This window comes from Rhinatrema bivittatum, chromosome 2 (assembly GCF_901001135.1).
Source record: "Rhinatrema bivittatum chromosome 2, aRhiBiv1.1, whole genome shotgun sequence".
NCBI lineage: Eukaryota > Metazoa > Chordata > Amphibia > Gymnophiona > Rhinatrematidae > Rhinatrema > Rhinatrema bivittatum.
In genome coordinates, this window is record NC_042616.1 from 97186375 (window position 1) to 97207397 (window position 21023).

At 41.8% G+C, this 21023-nt stretch overlaps 1 protein-coding gene across 9 annotated transcripts in view; it reads left to right on the forward strand.

Annotated features, from left to right (window-relative positions):
* The window catches only part of RBM33 (RNA binding motif protein 33), a 523998-nt gene that overhangs the window by 312957 nt on the left and 190018 nt on the right, over nucleotides 1–21023 (forward strand). The window lies entirely within an intron of this gene.

Here is a 21023-nt window from a genome sequence, read left to right on the forward strand (position 1 = left end):
TCCTGGCGTAATTCAGAGGGCATGGTGTTCCATATTGTTGATCCCTTATATGTTGTTACTGCCTTTTTCCTGTTACGCTCTATAAGATGCAATAAACCATGGATATGTCACTTTCCATTTATTAAGACTTAGCAAATTTACCACAAAAGTACTTAAAATCATGCCAGCCATTCAGGGAATCAGTAGCCTATATCCATATGGCTGGGGCAAACCCCATTATCCAGATGAAAAGAAGGTTAAAGTTCTCTTTCTATGCATAAGCTTGCCAATTATAATCTATTGGTGATGCTATTCATGATTTCATTGTACCATTTATTGGGCAGTTTTAGTGTCCAGTCAGATGAATCCAGAACAAGTAGGTTATACACTTCTACCAGCAGATGGAGACAGAGCAAACTGACTTCATAGTCTATATACACCCCTGTAGTGACATCAGCCTGCTAGTATTCTTCTTCAGCAGATGGTGGATGTGCATCTCCCCACTGGGGATTACTTGATTTTAAAGAAAAGGAGAATTAAGGAAATAAATTTGCCCCGCTGTCCTGCAGTGATACCAAATTGTCCCTCCCACAGTTGAGAATTCCTGAGGTGATTTCCATGGTCCCTCAGGCGAGTGCCTTGGCCCGTTGGCTGGTTTTTCAGCCGGCGTGGACTTAAATGTTTAAGCAGCTGAAAGGAAGCAGGTGCAGGAAGCCAAAGATGGTGGTGATGGTACAAGACCTCTCTCCCTGCAGCCAGAGACTGTCTCTGTACTCAGCCAGGTAAGGCTGAACTCTGGTAAGTTAAGAAAAAAAAAATTATACAGAGACTTAGGAGGTTTTTTTGTGGTGCAGGGCTTCCTCCTCCCCTGTTCTCCGTGCTCGACATGCCGGCCCGACATTCAGCCCGCTCTGAGGCTTTTCGCTGCACGCTGCATGGTAGGCCGCAATAGCATTTTGTGTACTTTTTAAGGCTTCCATCTACAGGATTGTCGCTCTGGCATGTGCATCCAGGTTGAGCACCCAGTTTTTGGTCACACAGTTGGGCCTTGTAGTCTGTGTGCCCATGTTAAGTGAAGTCGTAGAGGCCGCATGCTTACCTCTTTGCACAAGTGATACTGTACGCTTATTTTTTGGGCACCTAGGTAGGTGCCTAGGTGTGTGCGCCTAACTGTTGGACGCATAATTTTTGGGCGTCTAGGCTGAGCATGCATAAAATTAAAAAATAAAGTAAAAAATAAAGTAAAACAGCTAGACGCACGCCTCTGGCTGCCGCTCAGTGCACTGTCGGCCATAATGGCACCTGTACCTAAGAAGCCTAAGAGTCTTTCTATGGTTTCACTAAGCCTGGTTCTTCCCAGCCGGATGTGGGTCTGAGTAAAAACAACTCAGGTGGGGCGCCTGATTTTGGAACTCCCCTAACTGGTTCCTCAGCAGGGGAAGATAGCTCGGTTAGTACACCTCAGGTACCTCCTGGTCTGGATACTTCTACTTTTTCAGGGGTAGAACATTTCCAGATGTTGCAATGCTTTCTTCAGGCACAGTCCTCTACCCTGTCCAATGCTTCTAGAGCAGAGGTGCAGGAAGGAACCTTGCCTGGACCTTCTGTTTAGTGCCAGAGTACTCTTAGAGCAGCAGCGGGACCTCTGGATAGAGATCCGGATGCACGGATGATAACGATCCTGCCTCTCGAGAACGGTGAAATTCCCCCTGGATTCGAACTGTATACAACTATGTTATGGGTCTTTCATAGAGATGAACTGCCAGCTCTGATTTCCCAGACCTCGAAAATGCTTGGAGTTCCTGGGGTAGATTCAGTGTCTGAGCCAAAGAGAAATCCCATTTATTTTATTTATTTATTTATTTATTTATTTATTTATTTATTTATTTATTTATTTAAAGTATTTATATACCGCTTTATAAAAAATAAATTTTTTGTCAAAACGGTTTACATTAATTAAAATAAAATTTTAAAAGAACAATCAAATTAAAATAAATTAAAATATACAAAAATTAGTCAATAGCTAGAAAATTCTGGCTTGAAAATAAATCAAATTAATTACTCAAAAATAAAAATAAAGATTTGTTGCCATAGGACTTGCTATTGCAGGAAAAAGAGGGGAGGGGAAAGGGGGGCATGAAAAATGGAGACGTAACTAATATGGGAGGAATGAGGAAGTGGTAAAGGGGATGGAGGGGGATGGGGGGGAAAAGAGTGAAGTGAGAATGATGAATATGGCAATAGGGTGAATGAGCATTATATTTGGTCTTGAGTAAGTGTTTGAAATGCGAGTTGGAACAAATGAGTTTTAAGTGATTTTTTTGAAATGAGAAGGATTTGAAATTGATCGGAGAGGGTTTGGGAGTGAATTCCAAAGGATAGGACCGGCTACCGAGAAAGCTCTCTTTCTGGTGACATCTAATCTGGTTTGTTTGGGTGAGGGAATATCTAGGAGATTTTGGGTAAGTGATCTTAGGTGTCTTGTAGGTTTGTAAATCCGTAATAATGAGCAGAGCCAGGTGGAAGTTGGATTGTGAATTAAACCATGAATAGTGGAAAGAATTTTATATTTTATCCTGAACTTTATGGGAAGCCAATGTAATGATTGAAGAATTGGGGTAATGTGATGGTGTAAAGGAGTTCTAGTTAGTATTCGGGCTGCACTGTTTTGAATTAGTTGAAGAGGGTATAGTGAAGAATCTAGTAGTCCTAGGTAAAGAGCATTGCAATAATCGAGACCGGAGAAGACTAGGGATTGAAGAATAGTTCAGTAATCACGGTAGAAAAGCAATGGTCGAAGATGTTTTAGAAGCCGTAGTTTATAAAACGATTTTTTGGTGAGTGAGGAGATATGTTGCTTCATGGAAAGATCTGAGTTTATAAGTATACCTAGGTTTGTAGCTTGACGTGTTATGGGTATAGCGGTGGTGTTTATTGACAGATGTGGTGGTGGACCTATTGAAGTATCTGAAATAGAGGATAAATGTATAATTTCAGTTTTTGAGGAGTTTAATTTTAGCCGGTTATGAGAAAACCAGGAGTTTATGGTGGATAAGTAGAGAGAGACCAAAGATAGTGTTGCTGACCAAGATGTTTTATATGGGACATAGAACTGAATATCATCTGCGTAGATTTTGAATTGTAGATTAAGAGAAGATAAAATGTTACATAGTGGTAGGAGATATATATTGAACAGAATGGGGGACAATGATGAACCTTGAGGGACGCCAGAATTGATGATGTAAGGGGTGGAAGTGCGATGATTGTAATTAACTTGTAAAGCTTCTTGCTTTTTCCCCATGATGGAGGCCATTTAAGAATTGATTGATCTTGAAAGGGGCACGCCAAGGGCTAATTTCAAAGGGGATCGGGTTTTGGAAGGCCTGTAACCCTCTGGATCCAGTGGTAAGAGAGTGCTTAAGTTTTCTGAAGGTCGATGCACTTGTGTGTGCAGTTACCAAGTGGATCACTATTTCCTTGGAAGGAGGAGCGGCCTTAAGGATGCTTATGATAGAAAGATTGAGACTATCCTTAAGCAAGCATCTGAAGCAGTAGCAATGACCTTGCAAATCGCTTTTTGTTGTTCCCTGGTGATTTGCGCTTGTATTTTTCTCTCCCAGGAGGTTGATGACTCTGGGCAGTTATGGAACCAGCTACTGCATTCTTGGCAGATGCGGGCTGTGGATTTGGTCTGTACTTTGATAGTAGCAGCCAAGCTTCAGTTATGGTTGAGAAATTGGTTAGCAGATGCAACCTCCAAGGCTAACCTCACCAGTTGCCCTTTAACGGCTCACTTTTGTTTGGCAGCGAGTTGGAGAAATTGGCCAGTAAGTGGGGCGAATCTCTGGTTCCTCGTTTGCTGGAGGATAAGAAGCAGGTGCAGCGCTCCTTTAACATGAGAGGTTATGCTAGAGGATCCAAGTGTTTTTGACCCTATAGAGGAGAGACCTTTCAGAGGACTCGACCCTTCAGTAGGTCTCAGTCATTTCGACCCCGACAAACCAGAAGAGCGCAGGCTTGGGTAGTGGAACCTCCCGAGACTCCCAGTGAAAATTTGCTGAGCCATTCCCGGGAGCAGGAGATAGGTGGAGTGGAAGCCTCTCTCTTTTATCAGAGGTGGGTCGAAATCACTTCAGATCAATAGGTCCTGGAGGTGATATGAGAAGGATATGTGATGGAGTTTTGCAGTGTTCCTCGGAACATGTTCATGGAATCTCCTTGCAGAAGAAGCAGGCAGTGGAGGGTTTATTGGCAAGGCTCTTCAATCTGAGGACTGTGGTCCCAGTGCTCATGTCTTAAAAAATATGGGGCAATATTTCATTTATTTCGTGGTGCCAAAGAAGGAGGGTTCTTTTCGTCCCATCCTGGCCCTCAAAGGCATCAGCCATCATCTGCGAGTAAATCATTTTTGCATGGAAACATTGCGCTCGGTGATAATGGCCGTGCAATCAGGGGGAATTTCTGACCTCTCTGGATCTGTCTGAGGCATATCTCCACATTCCCATCTGACTAGAACATCAACGCTTCTTGTGGTTCGCAGTTCTGGAATTCCACTTTCAGTTGTGGGTTCAGGCCTTTGGTCTGGCCACTGCTCTCAGAACCTTTTCCAAGGTAATGGTGGTAGCTGCAGCAGAGTTGAGAAAAGATGGAATCCTAATAGACCCATATTTGTACGACTGGCTGATTTTGCACCAGGTCATTGAAAGAGAGCCGCCTGGTGACTTCCCTGGTTGCGGGAGCTCACCTGGGTGGTGTGCCTAGCCAAGAGCAGTCTTCAGCCTACTCAGTCGCTGGAATACCTCTGGGTTCGGTTCGACACGAAGCAGGGCAAGATGTTCCTGTTGGAAGCTTGAACTCAGAAGTTGCTAGCTCAACTCTGTCTGTGGTTGAACACTCTGCACCCGGCTGTATGGTCTTACCTGTAGGTCCTTGTCTTAATGGCGGCGGTCCTGGAAGTGGTACCATGGGCCAAGGTGCATATGTGTTCTCTTCAGCGCTCCCTGCTGTCTCGGTGGAATCCGCAGTCTCAGGACTATTCGATTTGGCTCCACCTGTCGATGGAGGTCTCCTCCCAACTGCAGTGGTGGCTGCAGGTGGATCATCTAAAGAAGGGAGTTTCCCTATCCCTGCCGGACTGGCTAGTATTGAGTCTCCTTGTTGGGGTGCTCACTGTCAGGAGCTGACAGTGCAAAGGTGCTGGAGTACAGAAGAGTCTCTCTGGAACATCAATCGGCTGGAAGCCCAGGGCAGTCCGATTGGCATGTTTACAGTTCGGCGGCAGTCTGCAGGGTCGATCTGTCCAAATAATGTCAGACAATGCAACAACTATGGCTTACATCAATTGGCAGGGAAGTACCAAAAAGCCAACAAGTGTCGTAGGAAATAGATCAACTTATGGAATGGGCGGATGTGCATCTCCAGATGATCTCAGCCTCGCACATTGCAAGCAAAACAATGTAAGAGCAGACTTTCTCAGCAGGGAGAGTCTGGACCCAGGAGAGTGGATGTTGTCAAACGAGGTGTTTCAGCTGCTTCAGGATCTCTGGGGTTTCGCGTTCCTAAACATGTAGCAACTTTGTGCAATGCGAAAGTTCCGCGATTCTTCAGCTGCAGAAGAGATCCAAAGTCATTGGGGATCGATGCCCCAGTGCAGGAGTGGCCGGAAGATAAGTTGTTTTATGCCTTTCCTCCATGGCCCATGTTGGGCAGATTGATTCGAAGGATCGAATGTCACAGAAGCGCTGGCGCTCTTGGTTGCTCCAGATTAGCCCAGGATACCATGGAATGCTGATCTGCGGAGACTCCTGGTAGATTCGCCTCTCTGACTTCCAACACAGCCAGGGACCTGTTCTTCACGAAGTTCTGACTTGATTTTGTCTTACAGTATGGCCCTTGAAAGGGCTTGCTTGCTGAAATGTGGATACACTGTGGCAGTGATTTCCAACATGATAAGAACTAGAAAGTTCTCCACGTCTTTGGCCTATGTGTGCGGGTTTGGAGAGTGAGCCCTGGTGTGAGGTACTCTTCCTTCCTTGGTCAAGATTCCGCTCAATTTGGAATTTTTTGCAGGATGCTTTTGCCTGTTTCAGGTGTCAGGTAAAAGGTGACTCCTTGCAGTTTTGACTGGATTGCAAGCAGCCTCCCGTCCTATTCAGGGTTAGCTTGGGTACATCCCACTTGTTCTAGATTCATCTGACTGGATGCTAAGAAATGAGAAATTACTACTTTCCTGATAATTCTCTTTTCTTTAGGACAGTCAGATGAATCCAGCTTCCCTCCCTTGGCTGCCGAATGATTACATATTGAACCTCCTGTGTGCCTTCGTGTTAGAGGGATTACTGGTAATTGTTACTCCAGTCCCTAGACTAGTGTTATTACATTCTTTTCTGAGCTCAGTGTTGCCTATTGGTTGAGTATTGAAATGTTTATCTGTTTTAATCAAGTTTTTTGCTAGTCTTTCCACAGCTGCTTTTGAAGAAAATACTGGCAGGCTGATGTCGCTGCAGGGTTATATGTACTGTGATGTCAGTTTGCTCGGTCTCCATCTGCTGGTAGAGGTGCATACACCACTTGTTCTGGATTCATCTGACTGTCCTAAAGAAAAGCAAATTATCAGGTAAGTAGTAAGTTTTCATTTCGTATGTTTTATTAATTTAATTGTTGTTTTGTTATGTTGATATGTATATTTGGATTATGTATTCTTATTGTAAATCACCTACAATTGTAGATAGGTAATAAATAAATAAATAAATAAACAACTGTGGGATGCATATAGCCTAGTTTATAAACATCATATTGACCCTACAGCATGGGTTCCTAGTTTCAGCTGTCCCCAAAGACTGTGGAGAACCCACAACAGTATCCTTACAAGGCATAGACTTGGGTGGCCAACTTTGGGCTTGAAGAGCCACAAACAAGCCTCGTTTTCAGGATATCCAGAATGAATATGCATGAAAAATATACCTGCACTGCCTCTACTTAATGCATATATATCTCATGCATACTCATTCTGGATATTCTGAAAAACAGGTTTGTTTGTAGCTCTTGACAATCAGAGTGGGTCTTTCCCAGCATAGACGAATGGTCACATGCTCTACAAGCTGAAGATGAGACATCAACTGAAGTGCAGCCTTGAGTTTCAGTCTATGGAGTACATTATATCAACCCGTCCATTATGGTCACTCATGGATAGGTCCGCTCTTCTGCATCTGACATCTCAGGGGACCAGTGAATAGATTGATAGACTCAACATCCAAATTTGAGACTTCTCTGGACTGCCTCAATTCTATCCCTTTGGAGGAACTGAATACAGTAGTCTAGATGAAAGTTCAACAAGAAGCATTATTACTTTCATTTTTCTATTGGTTTTGCCACTTCCTATGCACCCTAGCATTACTCTGATCACTAATTTGACACACTTAACTACCTTGAGATCAGATATGATCACCTAGGGTCTCTCGCCTGATTGGTGGATAAAAGCCACCCTCTCCCTTTCACCATCATTTGATGTATGAGCTATGGTTTTCAAAGCCCTAAGCTGGATGGACACAGTATTTCATATTCACCTTCTTATGATGTGGTTGCAGTGAATAGAGGTATTTCCACATTCTCTTAATTACATTTCAGAAGAGTGTTGGCAGAAAATGAGGCCATCAGACTTCCTTGCACTCCCTTTTGCAGTGCTTCCAAGATCCATACTGTCACCCACCCTATTTAATATCTATATGGCCACCCCTAGATAAACTTATTTGAGGTTTTCAAATCACTTGTTTACTTGTATGTGGATGACATTCTGCTATTAATCCCTCTTGACCTGGACTCTTAACAAATTGATTGCCAGTCTGAATGATTGTCTAAGCAAGACCTTTGGCTGGTTGTGCCAAAACAAATTAAAGCTAAATCTAAAAAAAAAAAAAAAAAGAAATACTATGGATAGGCAAAAATGATCAAGACTATTTATACTCCAAGATGGTTTAGCTGGGGGAAAAAAAAAGCTTATTTAGATACTGCTATGATCTGAGCTTCCATAGAGATTTGTTCTAAACTCCAAGCTCTCTGTGGAAGCTCAGATCATAGCAGTATCTAAATAAGCTTTCCCCCCCCCCCCCCCCCCCCCCCCAGCTATACCTTCTCCATCCTTTTTCTGATAACCCAGCTTTTGGTACAGTCATTCAGATCTATGTGATTTTCCACTTGGAACTACTGTAGTTTGTGTTATACCCTTACAGTCTACCTAGCTTTTTGTTTCTTTTGATGTGAACAGACTTGAAGTGCACATCTCTAATTGGCTAATAGATTACATCTTTGATGATTTTTCAATTGCAGGTTTTACGTTAGGAGGACACACCAGAATCCATATGCTTATGACAATGTTGGTTTCAGTTTTCAATTTAAGATCAACCAATTTTGAAGACATCTGCAAGGCTGTAACATGGAGTTGCCTTGTTGTTAGGATTTGAGATTTAATCAGTTTGGGGGTACAAGGACATTTCTTAAGATAGTCTTCTAGGAACATTTCCTTTTGGCTTTCAGGGTGGTCTTCCTGTCTTTTGTTTTGTCTTTATTTTGTATTTGAAGTGAAAATAAATATAAAATATCTAAACAGACATCACTCCAAAACATTGTTGGCACCTTTTCGCATTGTTCTGTACCACCTCTTTATTTCAAAACAGCCCTCAACTAAATAGTCACATATGTGTGAGGCATGACACAACTGGTCTTCACAGAAAGTAAAATTACATGCATGTAATATCTGTTTTCTGATGACAGCTCTTTGGAATCACACAATCTATTTGTGCTGATTTAAATGTTCTCTCTTATTTTCAGTCTTCACTAATTGTTCACAGAATAGCAGATGATTTGGTGTCCCATAGACCCATTTTTCACAGAGTATCAGATGTTCCCCTAATAATCCTATGCAACACAAATTACATAATACATATGTGCGACTCTATTGAACTGATAATGGTGAAGAAAGAAAGGGGGAAGCGATCTCACCCAATGCCACTTTGTAAAAGTAACACAAATGCAGAGGTACAGTGAAAATTCAGTTAACTTCCTTGATTCAGGGTGCACAGCACTAGGTTATTTGAAACACTGTTTATCATTTCTATATCAAATGTAAAGAGCAAAATCAATAAGATTCCACACAATTGAATAAATACTGGCTAGGAGGATGAAAGCAAGACTCAACAAGTGGATATGTGAAAGACCACATAGCAGTGTGTGACTGATGCAACTTAGAAACATAGACCTGATCGGGAATACAAGCATAAGACTCAACAGCTAGACAATTCAAAAGTACAAAAATATGGAGCTTTTAAATTCATGTAATGGGAATCTTCTCTTGCAGTAATCTCACACTGTTGGGTCACAAATTTTGGAACCTCAATACAGTTTCAGTGATAAATAACTTATTCCAAAATATTGAAAAATAAGTTTTGATCAATAACAGACTATGATCTAGATTCATCTTTCAATCAATGGCTGTGCTTAGATGGATAAATTCTAAGAGACATTGATGGGCTCAAATTTGGAGCAAGCCAAGTCTTTTAAACATATTCCATAGAGTTTTGGAAGACCAGCAGTGATTCTTTTAATTCACTAATGTGTCTTAGAATTTGCTCCTCAAAATAGATCCATTGATCAAAATGCAAATTGGATGCTGTTCAGCATTTTGGAATATTGAGTCTCGATTTTCATAACAGCGTTGAGATTTATTGCAAGAAAAGATTCCTTCTATCTGTATTTATATACCACATATTTAATACTTTTGGATTTTTTTTTTATGTTATCCGTTATCTTAGCCTTGATCCCCTTATCAGGGTCTTGTGTTTTTTGTATCGCAATCAGTGTTCTATGGTCTTCTTTATATGGTAGAACTATTTTCTATGGCTTGTATACATTTAAGGCACTATGCATTCAGCATTTTTCATATAGACACAAAATGGAAAATAAACCCATTTTACTAGATTGAATATTAACGACTTTGCATCTTTTCACACCATGTTTGAGTCTTATTTTTATACCTCTATGGGTAACCCTATTGATTCTGCTGTTGACATTTGATGTAGAAACTGTCTTCTTTTTTCTAACAGTAAAGGACTGTGTGCCCTGAATTAAAGAAGGCAGTTGAATTTCTCAATTAATAAGCAGGGTTGAATTAGCCATAATTTGTGGGTGACATCATACCACCCATCTCTCAGAGCTCAGTAAACCTTTGAACATGCTTGGGAATTCCTGCATTTGCACTGCCTCATGAGCCCTTTTATCTTTGTCCAGGCTACTTCTCTCTCAAGATTTTTTTTATTGCTTCTTTTGCCTTGTTACAATGTTTTTGCCTCTATTCGCTTCTTTGGCAGCCCCTCAACAGCACTTTTAAGTGCCATTCAAAAAAAAAATATATGGAAGGAGAAACCAAAGGCCAAAGAAGCCTGCTGTTAGTTTCAATGTATGTATTTGTGGGTGCTGGCTGTCCATCATGAGCTATGTTATAAATGCCTGGGCCCTAATCATGATATGAGGAACTGCTGCAACTGTGGCCACATGTCTCCCAGGCACAGCAATTGCTGAAATGGAAAATGCTGGATCTCAGAAAAGCGCTTAAGCATAAGCTCTGGCTTGAGTCCAGGTAATGGAGCTGCTCCTTCTCCTGCAGCAAAACATTGTTGGGTACCCGGCATTTGGAACCAGGTCAGAGTTCCTTACCCTTTATTCCCTATACTGTTGGGAGAGCCACCCACATTAGTGGTGCTGGCTACCGGATCCACTATAGGTCAGAATTCGACAAGGGCCAAGGCCTTCGGTACATGAGGAAGCAAGGAGGAAGGTGCCTAAGAAAGATCCATCTCTAGAACATCTCTGGTTGGAGCCCAAGAAGCAGAGGTTGGTACCTGGGCAAGGACCTGTGGCTGAGGGCCCATCTTAGCTACTGAAGAAAGACAGGAATAAGTTGGTACATGTGCCATCTTCTTTCAAATATCCTATGGCATTACATCACTTATTCTACCAAACCACAGCCCTACTAGGCTGCAGTCTGAGGCTTTGGAACACAACACCACTCAGTGCAGCGACCTGCACTAGTGCCATCTCCGTTGACACAAGTGACCACATTGCCAGTCCACACTACTCTGGGAAGTCCTTGGGGAAAGGCCCTGGCATGGTAGACTGTTCATGTTCCAGTCCCATTGGTACAGTGTTCCTCTGAGCTGGCAGTCGTAACCATTCTTGGAGCAGAGCACTTTATCAGTGTTACAACAGAGTGAAGTAGAACCTATATGGATTTCTGAAGAGGATGTATCTCCTCCAATCCCAGCCCAGAGAGCACCTCAGCTTGTATCCCAGTTAAGACAGATGATGAGATGCTAAAAGAAGTCAGGGAAGCTAACCAATTTGGCAGTGCAGTAATAATGGGAGATTTCAATTACCCACATATTGATAAACTTTGAAATCCATTTGGAGTCTTTTGTCAGGATTGACCCTCTCCCTGCACTTTTCGTTTGATGTGAGATTATCTTAAAGTGCAGTCTGCTCTGATATACTTTTGGTTCTAGATTTCAATTACCCCAATATTGACTGGATAAATGTAACAGGACATTCTAGAGATATAAAGTTCCTGGGTGGAATAAACAATTGCTTCATGGAGGAATTGGTTCAGGAACCAATGAGAGAGGGAGCTATTTTAGATCTAATTCTTTGTGGAATGCAGGATTTGATGAGAGAGGTGACGGTGGTGGGGCCACTTGGCAATAGTGATGATAACATGATCAAATTTGGACTAATGACTGGAAGAGGGACAAAATGTAAATCTATAGCTCTAACACTAAATTTTCAAAAGGGAAACATAAAATGAGGAAAATAGTTAGGAAAAAACTGAAAGGTGCAGCTGCAAAGGTTAAAGATTTGCAACAGGCATTGACATTGTTAAATATAATCTTAGAAGTGCAGTCCAGATGTATTCTACACATTAAGAAAGGTGGAAAGAGGGCCAAACGATTAATGGTATGGTTTAAAGGTGAGGTGAAAGAGGCTATTTTAGCCAAAACAATCCTTCAAAAATTGGAAGGAGGACCCATCTGAAGAAAATAGGAAAAAGCATAAACATTGTCAAGTTAAGACAGGCTATAAGAGAGAATTTGAAAGGAAGTTGGCTATAGAGGCAAGAACTCATAATAAAAACTTTTTAAAATATATTCAAAGCAGGAAACCTGTGACAGAGTTGGTTGGACTTAGATGACTGAGGGATTAAAGGGGCTCTTAGGGAAGATAAGGCCATTGCAGAAAGGTAAAATTAACTCTTTGCTTCTGTGTTTACTAATGAGGATGTTGGGGAGATACCAGTTCCAGAGATGGTTGTCAAGGGTGATGAGTCAGATGAACTAAGCAAAATCACAATGAACCTGGAAAATGTAGAAGGACAGATTGGCAAACTAAAGAGTAGCAAAACCCTTGGAAGAGATGGTATACACACCAGGGTTTTGAAGAAGCTAAAAAATGAAATTTCAGATCTGTTAGTGAAAATTTGTAACTTGTCATTAAAATCATCCATTGTGCCTGGAGAGTGGCCAATATAACCACAATATTTAAAAAGGACTCCAGGAAACTATAGACCAGTGAGCCTCATTGCATTACTCAGAAAATAATTCCCCAATACCACAAATAAACCAGGAGTCAAGAAAAGGAGATTCATTAGGCTCAGGTAGGACCCACAGTCACCCATTCTTGACAGAAGAGCAGCCAACAGGTTTACCCCCCCACTCAAACAGGTCATTAAGAAATTCTTTAAAAAACAGGAATACAGTGGGCTCTGGTAGAATTAGACCTGTGATGAGGAGACACACAATGTACCAAATGCAAAAAGAACAAGCCTTCTCTACATTAAAAACTGAAGAAGTTCTTGAGAAAAGCATTGCAGTATTACCAGAAAAGAGAGAAAAAACACAATGCATGCAGTATTTCAAGATCCATAAGCAAAAGAAAAATCTAATTGAGATGGATAACTCTGTCAACAGTGGCACAACCACAAAAAGAAATAGTGAAGTGAATAACAAATCTCAACTAATATCTCACAAGGAGTCCAGGAAATGCAATAACCGTAAAGAGAGTACCTGGAAGGCTATGACCACAAATGCTCATAGTTTGGGAAATAAAATCCCAGATCTGCAGGCCCTAATGGCTGACGCAGAATTGGACATTGTTGCTATCACAGAAACATGGTTCACAGAATCTCATGAATGGGATACAACAATACCAGGCTACAACTTGTTAAGGAAGGACAGAGAGGATAGAAAAGGGGGAGGTGTGGCTCTTTATGTCAGAAACAACATCCAAGCAACTGAGCTACAAGGAAGTTGGGGTATTGAAGAAGCTCTATGGGTCGACCTAAAAAAAGATGACTGAGCGTCCATTTATATTGGAGTGGTTTACAGGCCTCCAAACCAAAAGGAAGAGCTGGACAGTGATCTGGTTGAAGACATCCATAAGATAGGTAAGAAGGGAGAAGTGGTGATTGTGGGTGACTTTAATATGCCAGATGTAGACTGGAAAATCCCATCTGCAGAAACTAAAAATAGTAGAGCGATAGTGGATGCCATGCAAGTATCTTTGTTCAAACAAATGGTGTTGGAACCCACGAGAGAAGGAGCTATACTCGACTTAGTGCTCACTAATGCAGATAATGTCTCAGATGTCCAGGTGGGCGCCCACCTCAGCAGCAGTGATCATCAAACGGTATGGTTTAATATCAATAAAAGAATAGGGAAAAGAACCACAAAGACCCGAGTTTTACAGTTCAAAAACACAGACTTAGAGGAAATGGGGAACTACCTGGAGGAAGAACTTAAAGGATGGGAGAACGAGAGAGATGTGGATCAGCAGTGGACCAATCTAAAAGGAGCAATCACCAAGGCAACTGCTCTATATGTTAGAAATGTAAAGAAAAGCAAAAGAAAACTGAAACCTATCTGGTTCTCAAAGGAGGTGGCTGACAAAATTAAAGCTAAAAGAACAGCATTCAAGAACTATAAAGGATCTCAAAGGGAGGAGCACAAAGAAGAATATTTGTATCAACTGAGGGAGACAAAGAAATTAATCAAGTTGGCAAAGAGTCAAGCAGAAGAAAGGATTGCCAAGGAGATAAAAAATGGTGACAAAACATTTTTCAGATACATCAGCGAAAAGAGAAAGGTCCAAAGTGGTATAGTGAAATTGAAAGGTGGTAATGATCAATGTGTGGAGAGAGACGATGAAATGGCAGAAATATTAAACGAATACTTCAGCTCTGTGTTCACTAAAGAAGACCCTGGAGAAGGACCATCTCTACACAACAAGAAACTGGAGGGAAGTGGAATAGATGAAAATCCTTTTACAGTAGAAAATGTGTGGGAAGAGCTAAAGAACCTGAAAGTGGACAAAGCCATGGGGCCTGATGGGATTCATCCAAGGATATTGAGGGAGCTCAGAGATGTTCTGGCGGCTCCGCTGTGTGACCTGTTCAATAGATCCCTAGAAACGGGAGTGGTGCCGAGTGATTGGAGAAGAGCGGTGGTGGTCCCGCTTCACAAGAGTGGGAACAGGGAGGAGGCAGGCAACTACAGACCGGTTAGCCTTACTTCGGTGGTGGGAAAAGTAATGGAGTCACTGCTGAAAGAGAGAATAGTGAACTATCTACAGTCTGGAGAATTGATGGACCAGAGGCAGCATGGATTCACCAGGGGAAGATCCTGTCAGACTAATCTGATTGACTTTTTTGACTGGGTAACCAAGGAATTGGATCAAGGAAGAGCGCTCGATATCATATACTTGGATTTCAGCAAAGCTTTTGATACGGTTCCGCACAGGAGACTGGTGAATAAAACGAGAAGCTTGGGAGTGAGTGCCGAGGTGGTGACCTGGATTGCAAATTGGTTGACGGACAGAAGACAGTGTGTGATGGTAAATGGAACCTTCTCTGAAGAGAGAGTGGTTTTAAGTGGTGTACCGCAAGGATCGGTGTTGGGACCGGTCCTGTTCAATATCTTTGTGAGCGACATTGCGGACGGGATAGAAGGTAAGGTTTGTCTTTTTGCGGACGACACTAAGATCTGCAACAGAGTGGACACGCCGGAAGGAGTGGAGAGAATGAGACGGGATCTAAGGAAACTGGAAGAGTGGTCGAAGATATGGCAGCTGAGATTCAATGCCAAGAAGTGCAAAAGTCATGCATATGGGGAGTGGAAATCTGAATGAACTGTATTCGATGGGGGGGGAAAGGCTGATGTGCACGGAGCAGGAGAGGGACCTTGGGGTGATAGTGTCTAATGATGTGAAGACAGCGAAACAATGCGACAAGGCGATAGCAAAAGCCAGAAGAATGCTGGGCTGCATAGAGAGAGGAATATCGAGTAAGAAAAGGGAAGTTCAAATCCTACTGTCACAAGGAGTAACAGTAGGATTTGAACCCTGGTTTCCCTGGGTCATAGACTGCCTAACGACTAGACTACTCCTCTACTCATCCCTTTTGTTCAGCTGGGGGATTGGATGTACACCCTAGATCTCAAGGAAACATATACACACATCTTCGTTCATCTGTCTGATTTGTGGTGAAAGACATGTATTACTAGTATATAGCGCTCCCCTTTTTCCCGGTCAGCGGCCTCAAGTGTGTTCAGGAAGTGCCTAGCAGTGGTGGTGGCGCATTTTCGATGACTGAGTATCTGCCTGTTCCCTTACCTGGATGATTGGATAGTGATGGGCTCAAACCTGTCAGGGGTTTTGGAGTCCCTCAAAGTCCATCCTGATCATCTTTTCCATGTCAAGACTTGCCCCAGTTCACAAGATTACAATTCATAGGAGCATGGATAGATTCTGTACAGGAGTGAGCTTTCCTTCCAGGTGAGAGGGCCACAGTACTAAGGAGCCTAGTAAAGACCTTCCTTTTCAGGGACCTGACTCCAGCAAGAACAGTCTTGGTCACATGGCAGTTGCAGTGCACACAGTTTCCACAGCTTGATTGAACTTGAGATGCTTTCACTGGGGTCTTCAAAGTTAGTGTAACCAGCTAAGGCAACCATTGTTCTGTTCGAAATTAACTAACTGAATGAAAGCATCCCTATGATGGTGGTTGAAACAGTCAGTCATGAGTGTGGGTCCCCCTCTGTGGGCTCTGCTTCATCAGGTGACTATCGACTGATGCCTCCATCAGGAGGTAGGGGGCTCATATTGGTGCACCATAGATCCAAGGATTATGATCCTTAGTGGAGAGTCATCTTCAGATCAGGCTACTAGAATTCTGTGCCATTCATTATGCATTGGGTGGTTTCTCTCACCTTCTATGGGGAAAAAGAATCTTGATGCAGACAGACCAGCAGGTGGCCAAATTCTACATAAGCAGAGGGTCACTGGTCATACATCCCTCTGTCCGAATTTAGTCATTGGCTTTTCATCACATTGCTCACCTGAAGGCAGCCTAACTTCCAAGAATTCAGAATACCCTACCTAACAGATCATCTCGGCAGCGTCCATATACTGCATGAATAATCCTTGGATCAGAGGGTAGCAGATTATTCAGTCTCTGGGAACAGCCAACAATAGACCTCTGCTTCAGAAAGCAACAGAAAGGTCAAAGAGCTCTACTTCATGTTTCTGAGCAAGTATACTTCATTTCATGATGCTTGTCTGCTAAATTGGGGCATCAGTCTTCTATATGCATATTTGCCAGTTCTAATCAAAAAGACAGTGCAGAAAGTCCTTTGGGGTCATACATGGATAATTTATTTGCTTCAGCCTGGCCACCACAAGTGTGGTTTCAATATTTTATCCAGCTGTCTGGAGTCTCCAATCACATTTGAAATGTTTGACTCTTAAAGCTCAGGAGAATAGGAAGTTCTGCTACCGAAATATGTCCTCCCTGGTGGTCATGGCATAAATGTTGAACGCATAGTACTCTTCGTTACTCCTCCCAGCGGGAGGGGAGGAAGTTATGATTTCAGCCAGAAAGTCTTCAACTGATGTCGATCCCGCAGCCTGGACAATTTTTCTGTAGCCTAATGGATTTACTTCACTATTTTTTTTGTTCTTTTGTTCTCAGGTCTTAGTACTTCATCAGTGAAAGATTACCTCAGCGCAGTTGTGGAGTATCACCAGCAAGTAGGAGTGTCTATCTCTACGCATCCTTTGATCTCCAAGTTTTTGAAAGGGCTTTGGCATTCCAAATATTGAGTTACTAACCTTCCAGTGCCTTGGTACATTAATGTAGTAACTGAACTCATAAAGCTTCCTTTTGAACTTCTAGATTTGATGAATTTCAAGTTTATCACTTGGAAAGTCATGATCCTTGTAGCTGTCACCTCTGTTCAGAATTGATGAATTGCATGCACTGGTAGCCTATTAACCATACCTTCAGTTCTTCCACAACAGGATGGTCCTATATACTCATCCTATGTTTCTTCCTAACGTCACTTTAACCAGACTATTGTGCTACCTACTTTCTTTCTGAGACCACATGTACTGTACATAAGGGGGAAAAGACTCTTCTCACTCTGGACTGTAAGAGTTATTTGAGAAGGATTCAGCCACATCATTAAGCCTCTCAATGGCTTGTTTCCTTTGATCCCCAAAAACTTTAATGGCAGAAGCCAAGAGAACTCTGTACAACAGGCTAGCAGACTATTTTGTGCACTGTTATGCGCGCTGGCTGGCTTACAGATTGCACATTCTGTCAAGGCCCATCAAGTGAGCTATGTCAACTTCAGTGGTTTACCTTAGGGCCACTTCCATGAAAGGTATTTGCAAAGCCTTGATTTGGTCATCTGCACACCTTTATATCAGACTACTATCCTTTTACAACATATCAAGAAATGACAGTAGTTTTGGGCAAGCAGTTTTATGTGGCGTGTTCTCCTAATAGTTCACTCTCCACAGGTAGGGCCGGGCCAGGTTTCTTTTTTTCAGTAGCTGCTCCCTCAGTATGGGATTCCCAACAACATATGGCTAATTCAGCCCTGCTTGCCAATGAAGAAAGAGTTGAATTAGACATGCTTATTACACTCCTACCTTCCTGGAGAATTGACCGCTTTGCTAAAGTTTAAACTCTGCAGAATGCTGAGGGGATCATGAGACAGTGCGTGTAGGAACTCACTGTACATGTTCAGTAAAGTTTTACTGAGCTTTGAGAGATGGGTCTGTTGTGTACTGTCAGATGATGTCACACATGAATCATGTTAACTCATCGTGCTTTGTACGGAGATCCTTTTTATAGGTAAGCAAGCGTGCTTCCTATCGTGCCTCTGCTTTTGCATTTATTGAGCTGATATCATCTGAGATAGATCATTACAGGTAAGGTTTTTTTTTCTTTTTACTAAGTATATTTATTTTGTATGTGTGTACACAAGTAGTGTGTTTTTGGTGTTGGTTGTAAACATTTGAGCACGAATTTTGCAAAATGATATGTGATCATTTACTAATTTAGAGCTGTATTCACTATATTCAATTTAGCCAAAAATGTGCAGATAGTAACTTTCAAAGGGGTACACAGAAGTGAAGAAGTAGCCTAGTGGTTAGAGCAGCAGGGTATAAACCAGGGAAACCAAGATTGAAATCCCACTACTGCCTCTTGTGGCTTTGGGCAAGTTACTTTACCCTCTGTTGCCTCAGGTACAGATTTAGATTGTAAGCCCTCCGGAGATATGGAAATACCTACAGTACCTGAATAATCCACTCTGAAGTGTTGAAAAGTGTAATATAAATCAAATCAAATAAATAAATTGATATATGTGCATCGGCCTGCGCCCAGGGACTTAGCTATTTTATAACATACATGCACATATACATGTATATGTTATAAAATAGCCTGGGTGCGCTTATACGTGTGCCTTGTTTTGCAACTGGGTACGCATAGCCACGCACATCCTGGTCTGACCTGCGGAAGTGGGAAAACTTTATAACTGGCTTGCGTCCACGCCATGACCAGTTTCACCAGTTCAATCACCGAAGAGCTAGGTCCTCTAAACCCCCCTAGTTTAATAGTGTGCATTTCTCCCCCCCCCCCCCCCCCAAGTTATCCCGACTCTTTAAATCTTTAAAACTTCCTCCATATCAGAAGAAAAGCTAACATAGCACTGGACCTGGGCACACGCCCAGGTGCATAAGTATTTGCATGCACATCTCTTGGCCCTATCCCAGAATGCCTACACCACGCCCGCACCACACCCCTTTTAGAATCAGATTGAGATATTCACGTACCGGGAGATGTGTGCACATGTAGACTGCTTTTATAATCTGGAGCACGTGCATATGTCCTACATGCGTGTACATGTCCCGAATTTAGTGCGTGCCTGGCCTTTAAAATTCATCTTTTGCGTAGAAGTACTTAGTTAAACTACCAGATCATTACTTTTTATGATCTTTAATCAAATCCTCTAATTGCCTTAAAGTTTGTGTCTTAATACATTATCTGCACTAACTGTCGATATGCAGAGTTTGAATATAAAATCTGAGTGGATGAAACTGGGAAATGCATAGTGGTGCAAAGGCATGACTTTCAGCAAAGTCATTAACCTGATTAGCAAGATGAACTTTCTGGTCGTTGTTTTTCCCAAAGATAAGGGCATTTGCTGCTAATTTCCATTTCATTTGTAGCAAGTAAAACTATTAGATTGATTTTAGTGGCTTCAAAGATCAATCTTGCACAGTTCCTTTTCTGTTAAACTTTTTAGGGAGGTGTGATATCTTTCTTATAGCTGGCATGTTTGGCATCCTAAAAATATGCACACAGTATAATACTTGCAGAAGGAGGAATGAAAAGCTGCAAGGGAAGGGTTTTAGAATGGCAGGCTGGAGGAGAGAATAGGACTGGGGAAGGAGCAAACAGGAGTGGGAGGAAAGGAAGTGAGAATTTAGAAAATGATATATTGGGTGGGAGGGAACAGTAGAGGCAGGTGAGAGGGCTGCAGATTAGATGTAACAGGAGATATAAGAAAATGGAAAAGCATTTAAAAAATAAAATTATGCTGAATTGGAGGTAGAAAATGGTGAACAGAAAAATAACAAATTAGCCAGGCACACACAAAACATTACAAAAAATAGTATACGTGAACAGAGTTTTGTATATAAGTAACATAAACATATGCCGATGTGTAGCAGAATTCTCAGAATTTCAGAAACTGTTGCAGAATTTTCTAACTTTTGTTGTAGAATGTACCCATTTACTGCCTTGAAAAGCTATGAGCTTTGAGCTTAAGACTGGAATAATAAAGGCATTCTTCTAGTACCATTAATATTCCAGTATAGCAATTGACAGCATTTTGATTCTGAAGACAGTGCAATAGTTCAAGGTCAGCCAGATTGACTTGAACTGTTCATTATAATCAATTATTGTGTGACAAATGAGTTTGAGATCAGGCTCAAAATTCTGTAAGAAAAATCAATAGTTCTAATCAGACCCTTTCAGTTCACTTACCATCCTACCTTTGTTAGTTTGTCAGAAAAGAGCAAGATAAAACCTGTGTGACATCAGGGTGCCATATTGTCACTGTATATCTGGCTATTCAGAACATATTTTATGTTAAATCACATTTAATCTTTTTTTAATTAATTGGCTGTAGAAACTTTTACATGAGCCGCAAGTCAAGTCATTTTTGATAGTTGTACAATTTTTAAACATATCATCCTGTTTCTTTTTTCAGAAAGTAGATTAATAAATCTTTCAGCATTACTAAAGAACATAAAGCCTTATTGACAAGAGACGGGTGGCAGCTTAGCGCTTGTCTGTTATTGGCAGTTCCCTAGCATCTTTAGAGTAACGTCCTTTCTATAAAACGTTTACTCTCTTCACAGTATCATATGCTTATATTGATATTATCTTCATAAATAAACTATTTTTGGGGGGTGGGGAGAACCGGTAGCTTCCTTCTCTTTTGGGCTTCAAATAAAGTTGGATCTAGTGCTGGGGTATTTTATTTCTCCTATTTTATAGCCCAGTCATTGCAGCAGTATTGCTCAGCAAGGAAACATGCACCAGGGTTCTTTCTGGAGCCTTGCAATCATGGGCCTTGAATCTGATCACTAAG